The sequence below is a fragment of the Mus caroli genome, chromosome 8, assembly GCF_900094665.2.
Source record: "Mus caroli chromosome 8, CAROLI_EIJ_v1.1, whole genome shotgun sequence".
Classification (NCBI taxonomy): Eukaryota; Metazoa; Chordata; class Mammalia; order Rodentia; family Muridae; genus Mus; species Mus caroli.
The window spans coordinates 75,680,262-75,689,181 of record NC_034577.1 but is presented as its reverse complement, the minus strand read 5'-3'; the positions used below and the strand labels follow the sequence as shown (position 1 = coordinate 75,689,181).

Below are 8,920 nucleotides of genomic sequence, written 5' to 3'. Positions count from 1 at the left end.
AGCCAGAGCTATAAAGAGAAACCCTGTCTCGAAAAAACCAAAAAAAAAAAAAAAAAAAAGAAAGATAAGATAAGATAATTTTAAGTTGCCTTTGAGGACTGGGGAGATAGACCTGTAGGCGGCCATGAGAACCTGAGTCTCTTGCACCCACAGAAAAGCTGGGCATGGTGGCACAGATTTACAACACCAAAGATCCGGTGAGATGGAGGTGGGAGGGCTCCTGGGGGTCACTGACCAGCCAACCTAGATGAATGGGGAAGCTCTGGTTTCAGTGATAGACTGTCCCACGAAACCAGTTGATGTCAGAAATGACACGCAAGGTTGACGTCTAGCCTCCTCTATATATACATAAATGTGTCAGAAAGCCAGGTATGGTGGCTCATATCTATAAGCCCAACACTAGGCTGAAGCAGGCCAGCCTTGTCTACAGAGTCAAATATGTCTTCCCCAGCATCCAGGCAGTGGTCCCAGTCACTCTGGGCAGCAGGGGGAGGAACTTCCTTCTGCTGGGCATGAGCATTTGATTCCTCTGTGCTTAACATCAGCAGATGTTCACGCAGCGTGCCCCTTCGGCTCAATGGCATGGCATCTCAATGTGCCTCTGAAGTGTTAATTGGTCACATGTTAATTTGTTAGGGTAGTCATGGTGACTGGTGGCTCCTTTGTTGAACAAATATTTTTATATTATTAATCTTGAGATAGATACTCAGTGTGTAGACCAGGCTGGCCTTAAATTCACAGCTATGTGCCTGTCTCTGCCTCCCAAGCTCTATGAGGAAGGGCACATAGCACAGTGCCCAGTCTTGAACAAATATGTATTGACAGTCACTGTGGTTTGGATCTAAGTCATCTCCAAAGGGTCATGAGTTGCAGGATTGGTCCCCAGCGAGGCTGTGAGCAGAGATGGGCCTCGGGGTAAGTGCATTGTGAGGCTATGACATCATTGGTGGGTAGAGGGGTGGAAACTTGAGAATGTGGGGTCTGGTGTAGGAAGTCAGGTCACTGTGGGTGCACCATTGAAGGGGCTACTAGAGCCCACTCCTTCCCTTTCTCTGTCTTTTCTCTCAGCTGCCAAAAGTTAGGATCACTTTAAACAAATTGAGTCCGGGCCTGAAGAAAGCTTGAAGAGGGCTGGGAGATGACTCAGCCAATAAAATACTTTGTTTTGCAAGCATGAGAACCTGAGTTCAATCCTCAGACCTCTAGGGAAAAGCCAGACTTGGGGGCTGGGAAGATGGCTCAGTGGTTAGGAGTGCACCCTGCTTTTGCAAAGGGACTGAGTTTGGGTCCCAGCACTCACACCCAACAGCTCACTACCACCTGTTACTTCAGCTCCAGAGGATCCGATACCCTCCTCAGGCACGGTACCCATGTGCACAACCCCACCCCAATACACACATGTACACATAATTGAAGCAAACAAAATCAAACCTTAGATGCTGTAGAGAGCACAGGTTCAATTTCTAGCACCCATGATGGCTCACAGCTACTTGTAACTCAAGTTCCAAGGGATCCAACACCCTCTTTTGGCCTCTGTTGACACCAGGCATTCATGGGGTGCACAGACTTAGATTCAAGCAGAACACTCGTCCACATTTAAAAAAAAAAATTTAAAGAAATGAAGATAGAAAGAAAAAGAAGAAAGAAAAAGCAAGGGGTGGAGGAAAGATGAGAGGGAAGAGGGAGGCAGAAAGAAAGGAAGAAAGAAAAAAGGGAAAGAAGGAAGAAAGGAAAGGAGGGAGGGAGGGAGGGAGGGAGGAAGGAAGGAAGGAAGGAAGGAAGGAAGGAAGGAAGGAAGGAAGGAAGGAAGGAAGGAAGGAAGGAAGGAAAGATGGTGTGGAGACTGCAGCTGTAGCCAGGGAGTTGAGAAGCAGAGGCAGGAGGCCAGCCAGCTGGCCAACCTAGCCCACACACTACAACCCATGAAAGGCCCTGCCTTGAACATCAAGGTGACTGGGAGAGGGGCTCCTGAGGCCCCACTGCTAGCTGAAGAGCTGTTGGTAGTTAGTGGCTGCTGGGAGCAGAAAAGTCAGCTTCCTCTTGGGGTGTGGGACCCAGTAGGATGTCCATGCTCCGGTGCATGGGCCTATAGCTATGTACTTGTGGGCAGCAGTGACTGGACTCAGCGATTTTGCATTGTTGGTTGGTTGGTTGGTTGGTTTGAGACAAGGCCTTACCATGCAGCCCAGAACCCACTATGTAAACCAGGCTGGCCTGGTAGCTAAGGCTTGCAGTTTCAGCTCCTAATCATCCTGCTTCTGTCTCCTAAGTGTGAGGATTGCAGGCATGTACCCCTGTGCGGGAGTCAGAACAAGGTCCTGTTTCTAATGTGCAGCCTTGTCTATGTAGGGCAAGGGACAATCATGGGAAAAGGAGGGAGGGGTAAGCTGGGTAGTAACTGAGAGCATCGCCCATGCCTGTCCTGGCTTCATTTCTGTTGCTAAGACAAAAGCAACTTAGAAGACAAAGGGTTTAATTGCTGCCTTACAGTTTAGGATCAGTTCAGCACAGCAGGGAAATCAAGGCAGAAGCTTGAAGCAGCCAGTCACACCCACAGTCCAGAGAGAGTAATTGCCCATTCCTGCTCAGCACCCTCTCTAAACATATACAGTCCAGGACCCCCTACTTAGGGAATAATGCCACCCACCGTGGGCTGGGTTTTCCTACATTAATGAATGTAATCAAGACCCCCCACCAACATGCTTACAGGCCAACCAGATCAGGATAATCCTTCACTGGGACTCTTCCCAGGTGATTCTAGATCGTAAGTTGAAAACTAGCTCTACCCATCACAAGCCCTGTTTGTATGTGTAATTAATCCAGTTGTTGGATGCACTTAAGGAGAAATAGAGCAGAAATCCGAGGAGCCAGGCACAAAGGTGGGGATTCCATGCAGGAAACAGAAGGCACATGACCTCCTGGACCAATGGCAGACAATAGCTGCTGCTCTGGGTAGGGGAGGGAAGTGACCCAAGGGGCTGTGCTTCTTATCTGGAGTGATGGGAGATTGCCAAGACTACGGAGGGTGATGGCCATACCACCTCATGGGTATTCAAGTACTGTAACCAGTTTTAAGAAGAAATCAAGCCAGATCTAGTAGCTCCAAGGAAGGAAGGAAGGAGGAAGTGCACTGGAACCGGATCAACTGGTAAAATGCTTACTTTGCTGGCACGAGGAACCGCCTCTGATCCCTCAGGATCTAGTCAAAATATGCGTAGTGGCACACAGCAGTGATCTCAGCCAGGGATGACAGAGACACCTGTATCCCTCGAACTCAAGGGCCAGCCAGCCTGGCAAACTCTGTAAGCTCCAGAAATAAAGTAGAGAGTAATTGAGGAAGACCCTGACCTCCACATACATGGGCACACGCACCTTCATACATTTACACACATCAACAGCTACATGCACACACTCATACACCACATAGACAAAGGGAGGGTAGGAGGGAGGGAGAGCGGGAGGTGGGGAGGGAGGGGAAGCAAGCCACAGGTCCTCCTACAGTAGATTTGAAAGCAGCCTGTACTTTGGAGTTGGATAACACATCTCAAGCCTCCCAGCCTCCCAGCTGCCATCCTCAGCAAAGGACCCTGAAGCGTAGGTGGATGGTCCATCTCACCCATGACTGTGAGGCCTCCAAGGTCGACTGTCCAGTGAGACACTTAGGATCTTAGCAATCTGGGGACCATTCTCATTCTGGGCTGGCAGGATCCAAGAATCCCAGAGAAAAGGGCAGCTGTCCAAGGTCTGACTTTCCAGGGCAGTGTGTGGGGACTCAGGAGGGTGGCTCCACCCACTGGCTAAATCAGCCCTTTCTTCTTTCAAGATGAGCTTGGCCTTGCCAGAGGGGTCAGAGTGAGTTGGCCCAGCAGCTCTAAGCTGTCTCATGCTGTGAAGACAGCCTGGATTGAAAGCTCCCAGAATAGAGCCTTCCTAAGGGGCCTCAGAGCCTGTAGGCTAACAATTTTTAAAAAGTAGCCAGGAATGGTAGCATGAGTTAATATGCTACCATTCAGGAGGTTGAAGTTCCAGACCAGCCTAGGCTACACGGAAACCCTGTCTCAGAGAAAAAAATATGATAATAAATAATAAAATAGTAAACCATATGCTAGATCCCAAAGTGGCCAAGGGCTCAGAGGACTCTACATTGGTGTCCACTGCCCCATCGTTTCTTTCAAGGTCAAATTCACTCTCTCCCTCCCGACCCCGAGGGCTGCTCATTATGGGCTCTTTGGGAGAAAGTGACATTGAATTAAACTATCTTGCATGGAGGAAAGGTGGCACTTGCACAGGATGACATCTTTATGCATCTTAGGGGGAAGTAGGACACCAGCAGAGATAACATGGTGTCTGGGAGGGGTGTGTCTTCTTGCTGGGGGGTGGAGCGTGTCTCCCTGAAGCCAGGGAGCAGGGTATTGGAGAGGGGAGGGGCTTGAGGCCATATAATGGGAAGTGGCTTGTAGCAGCTAAGCACACCTGAAGTATCTGCAAGTGACCTGAGGTCACCCTAGAAATTCTGTGCCTGGGACATAAGGAGGCCATGTGAAGCCATCAGCTCTGAGCCAGATGGGGCTGCTGGTGGGGGTTATTCAGACATGCCTTTGGCCTTGAGATGGGAGCAGGACGTGCAGGAAGGTTTTGTCAGCTCTTTCTGCTACCCCAAGCTGCTGTGCTCTAGTTACATTTTGGTTTGGCTTCTTCTTGGAGCAGGTCTCAGGAACATCCCCGTTCCTCCCCCCTGCAACAAAGACAGGAGATTGCTGGGTATCTGTGCATCCCAGTCCCACCTGGGTTGGCCCAGGGTCCTTCAGAGGTGTACATGAGGCTTTCAGCAGGGAGAGAGACTCAAAGAAGAGAAAATTAACAGATAAAAAGAAAAAAAGGAGAGAGGGGAGTCAGGGATGGAAAAGAGCAAGAAAGGGGAAAGATAAAGACAAAAACAGAGGAGAGAGAGAGAGAGAGAAATCTAAACCCATTCTTTCTAGGCTCTGCCAGGGCACACAGGCCAGGTGGCTACAGAGAGGGTGGAACCTGGGCCAGGGACTCTCAGCAACCCAGGGACGCCCTGTGAGTGACTGGGCTGAGAAAGACTGTCTGCCTGCTGGGCTTAGACTAAGAGTAACTCTCACAGCCCAGTCACGTGTCCCAGCAGGTGGCAAAGACATTGGTCACCAGAGGCTGCAGACCCAGAGCTGAGGGTAGTTAGAAGAAAGGGAATTTGAGGGCTGGAGATGTGGTTGAATGACAAAGCACTTTCCTCATATGTGCAAGGTCCTGACCACACCTCCGCCCCCCCCCCCAAAAAAACCCTACTTTGAAGAGAGAAATAAGTCTATCCACTTACATACACTTTAAGAGAGACTCTCCAAAGAAAGACATGTTAGGGGTTTGTTTGTTTGTTTGTTTGTTTCAAAGAATCAAGTAAAATTTGAAAGCAATTCAAAAGAAAAATTATTCACAGAGAGAGGTGGAGATCTATTGCAACAAAAAGGAAAACCGAACTCCTAACCGAACGTCATGCCCTACCCCAGGCACCCAACTCTGCGGAGCTCTGCTCACCTGCATCGGATCTAGTAGATGTTACAGCCAGTCCTCCTGGAGTCCTGAGGGTCCCTCCTCAGCATCCAGGCTTGCAAGCAGTGAGTGGTACACAGATCCATGGACCAGAATAAAAACGTGCATAAAAACGCTGCGTGGGGCGCCAAGAGCTGCGCACCGAAGCCAGTGCGGACAGAACAGGGCAGCAGCTCCAGCTGTGGCGCGAAAGAGGCGAGCTCCACTGAAGCTGGGGGAAGGTCGGACTGACCAAGCTCTCTGATCATCCGCAGCCAAGTATCTCGCACCATCCAACCAGGAGCTGAGAGCAAGCCTCCCCCATTGCTCCTTGCAGGGAATCAGGAGTTTTTTCTTGATTTTTCTGTGTCCCTTAACTCGGCGCAGTGACTTCTCGGTGCCAAGCAGAACTCTAAGGAAGGGAGGGCATGAGGGACTGGCATGCTCTAAGAAGCAGCGCAGGGGTGGTGCTTACGGAACCGTTCTGTTCCACCTGTTCCTGGCGAGGCTGCAGGAAGGCAGGAGGCTGCTCAGAATTCAGCTACGTCCCCTTTACCAATGGTGACTTAAATTATTCATGCTCTTAGAGAAACAATATTTAGGGTGCAGCTGCTAATCTATGCCTTGGAAAACAGGCTTCCGCTCCTTGACCTCACAGCGATATTACCACAGAGGACCTCAAAAACAGAAAGCAATTTCTCCTGTGCAGTGCTACAAAGTGCAGGCTTCACACTTGTCTCTGGCTGAGAAGTTAGACCAAAGATTCTTATCCTCTTCTTTTTTGTAGAAGATGGAACCCAGGACTTGGAAAATGCTAGGCAGGTAATCTACCACACCCTCACCAATGCACCCCGTGATTTATGTGCCCACTGATTGATTGATTGATTGATTGAGACAGGCTCTCACTATGTAGCTCTAGCCGTCCTAGAACTCCTTATATACCAGGATGGCTTTGAACTCACAGACCCACTTGCCTCTGTCTCCCAGTGCCAGGATTAAGGGATTGTGCCACCACAGCCAGATCCTACTTACCTGTTTTTGAGGTAGTGTCTTGCTATGTATGTAGTCCAGGCTAGCCTAGAACTCGACATCCTGTCTCAGTCTCCCTTGTGCTTGAATCACAGGCATCCACTGCTACTCTAGATTCCTGTGTTTCTTTTTAAAGTTGTTAGTGTTATATATTTCCCATAAGAACTTGCAAGAGACCAGCAAGCTGGCTCAATGGACAAAGGTGCTGCCTCCAAGCCTGACAACCTGAGTTCAACCCCTGGGACCCATGGGATGGATCTGTGACTAATATTTAATAGGCTCACCCCAACCCTCATCTCCAGCAAGATGTTTGTTCTCTGACCTCCACATGTGCAGCCAAATTCATGAGCACCCCCTCTTCTGGCCTTTAAGGGCACCTGTACTTATGTGCCCACCCACACATAGACATACACACATATAAACAAAAATAAAACAAATCTTTTTTAAAAATCTCCCACACACAAAGAAAGAAACAAGCATAAACAACAAAACACAGCTGAAAACACTGGGAACACCCCACGACAGGAGCACCCCATGGCAGGAGCACCCCACGACAGGAGCACCCCATGCATGGCAGGAGCACCCCACGACAGGAGCACCCCACGACAGGAGCACCCCATGGCAGGAGCACCCCACGACAGGAGCACCCCATGCATGGCAAGAGCACCCCACGACAGGAGCATCCCATGACAGGAGCACCCCATGGCAGGAGCACCCCACGACAGGAGCACCCCATGCATGGCAGGAGCACCCCATGCATGGCAGGAGCACCCCACGACAGGAGCACCCCATGCATGGCAGGAGCACCCCACAACAGGAGCACCCCATGCATGGCAGGAGCACCCCACGACAGGAGCACCCCACGACAGGAGCACCCCACGACAGGAGCACCCCACGACAGGAGCACCCCACGACAGGAGCACCCCATGCATGGCAGGAGCACCCCACAACAGGAGCACCTCATGACAGGAGCACCCCACGACAGAGTTGTTACATTCTTTGCTTCACTTGTGTTTGTTTAAAGGTGACTCAAAATGTTTCATCAGGTAAAGAGCTTGCTGCCAAGCCTGACATCCTGAGTTCGATCCCTGTGACCCTACAGTAGAGAGGAGCCTTTTTGACAGCTCCAGGGGAGTGACTCTTGAGGTTGTCCTCTGCCCTCCACACTCACACCATGGCATGCACAGGCTGTGGAGGTCTATGTATGTGTGTGTGTATATATATGTGTGTGGGTGTGGGTGTGCATATATGTGCATGTGTGCAGGAATACATGTATGTGCTTGTGTGTGTGCATGCACCTATGTGTGCAGAGTGTATACATGTGTCAGCCTCTTTTGAGAAAAGCATCTCTCATTGACCAACAACTCACTGATCAAACCAGCTGTCTGGCCAGGGAGCCCCAGGGATCCACCTGCCTCCATGTCCCTAGCCCAAGGATGACAGGCTGTTGCTTCACAACACACACACACACACACACACACACACACACACACACATACTTTTATGTGAGTTCTGGGGTACTCAGACTTGCACTTTTCCAACTGATCAATGCCCCTCAACCAAAAATTTTATTTCTAAAAATGAGGTAGTTCTAGATTTGGTCCCTGGTCTTTAGTTTGCTGACCTCTGGGGTATGCAAACATTTACACCCAAAAAGTGCTTTTCTGAGTCACGGGCTGCGTTGCTGTGAGCAAGTCCCTTAAGTCTGTGTCATCTCCTGTTCAAATCTGGGTGGAGTCCCGCGGAGGATTGTTTGGACTGTAAAGTCAGACAAGGCTGTCGGAGGCACCACAAACTGAGAAAGGCCGCACGACACAAGATGTTACCACTGTTAGTCAGGGAGCCCCAGGGCTACACAATTAGCATCAAATTTTCCTATTTCATGCCATGTGACTCATGTGAGTCACTGTGAACATAAATAGCCATCCCCGCTTCCTTAAGAGTCCTTTGGAAATGTCAAAAAGTTCTGATTTTCCTTTGGGCAAATGAGAGCATCCTGAGTCAGCTCTCTTCTAACTCATGCGGTCTTTTAGGGTGAACAATTACTCCCTGTTATCCCCTCCTTCCTGTTCACAGAGCCCTGCTGCAGTTCAGTGGGGCAGCACGTGTCTCCCAGTCGTCTGCCTTGGATGTGACCATATGACTTGCTTTAGTTGGTGGCACATGAGCAGCCTAAGCCATGGATATGGCCTGTCCTCTTGTCCTATCCTGAGAACAAGCATCCCCAAAGAAAACAAAAGGCACCTGCAGTCACCCAACTGGCTCCACCCCAACCGGATATATGCCAAGCAACCCACACAGTCTCGCTGTGAAGCCTCGGATAGAGGAGAACTGGTGATCC

The 8,920-nt window shown here is 50.0% G+C and overlaps 1 protein-coding gene across 6 annotated transcripts in view; it reads right to left on the bottom strand.

Annotated features, from left to right (window-relative positions):
- Cacna1a (calcium voltage-gated channel subunit alpha1 A) overlaps positions 1–5,932 on the bottom strand; it is a 293,753-nt gene extending 287,821 nt beyond the window's left edge. For 4 of the 6 annotated variants that reach the window (XM_029480502.1, XM_029480505.1, XM_029480504.1 and 1 more), the window contains exon 1: positions 5,557–5,932. The gene's annotated coding sequence lies outside the window, so the exon portion shown is untranslated. The remainder of the gene's footprint in view (positions 1–5,556) is intronic. The other 2 variants (XM_029480503.1, XM_029480507.1) reach the window with 1 other exon arrangement.
- Between the last annotated feature and the right edge of the window lie 2,988 nt (positions 5,933–8,920).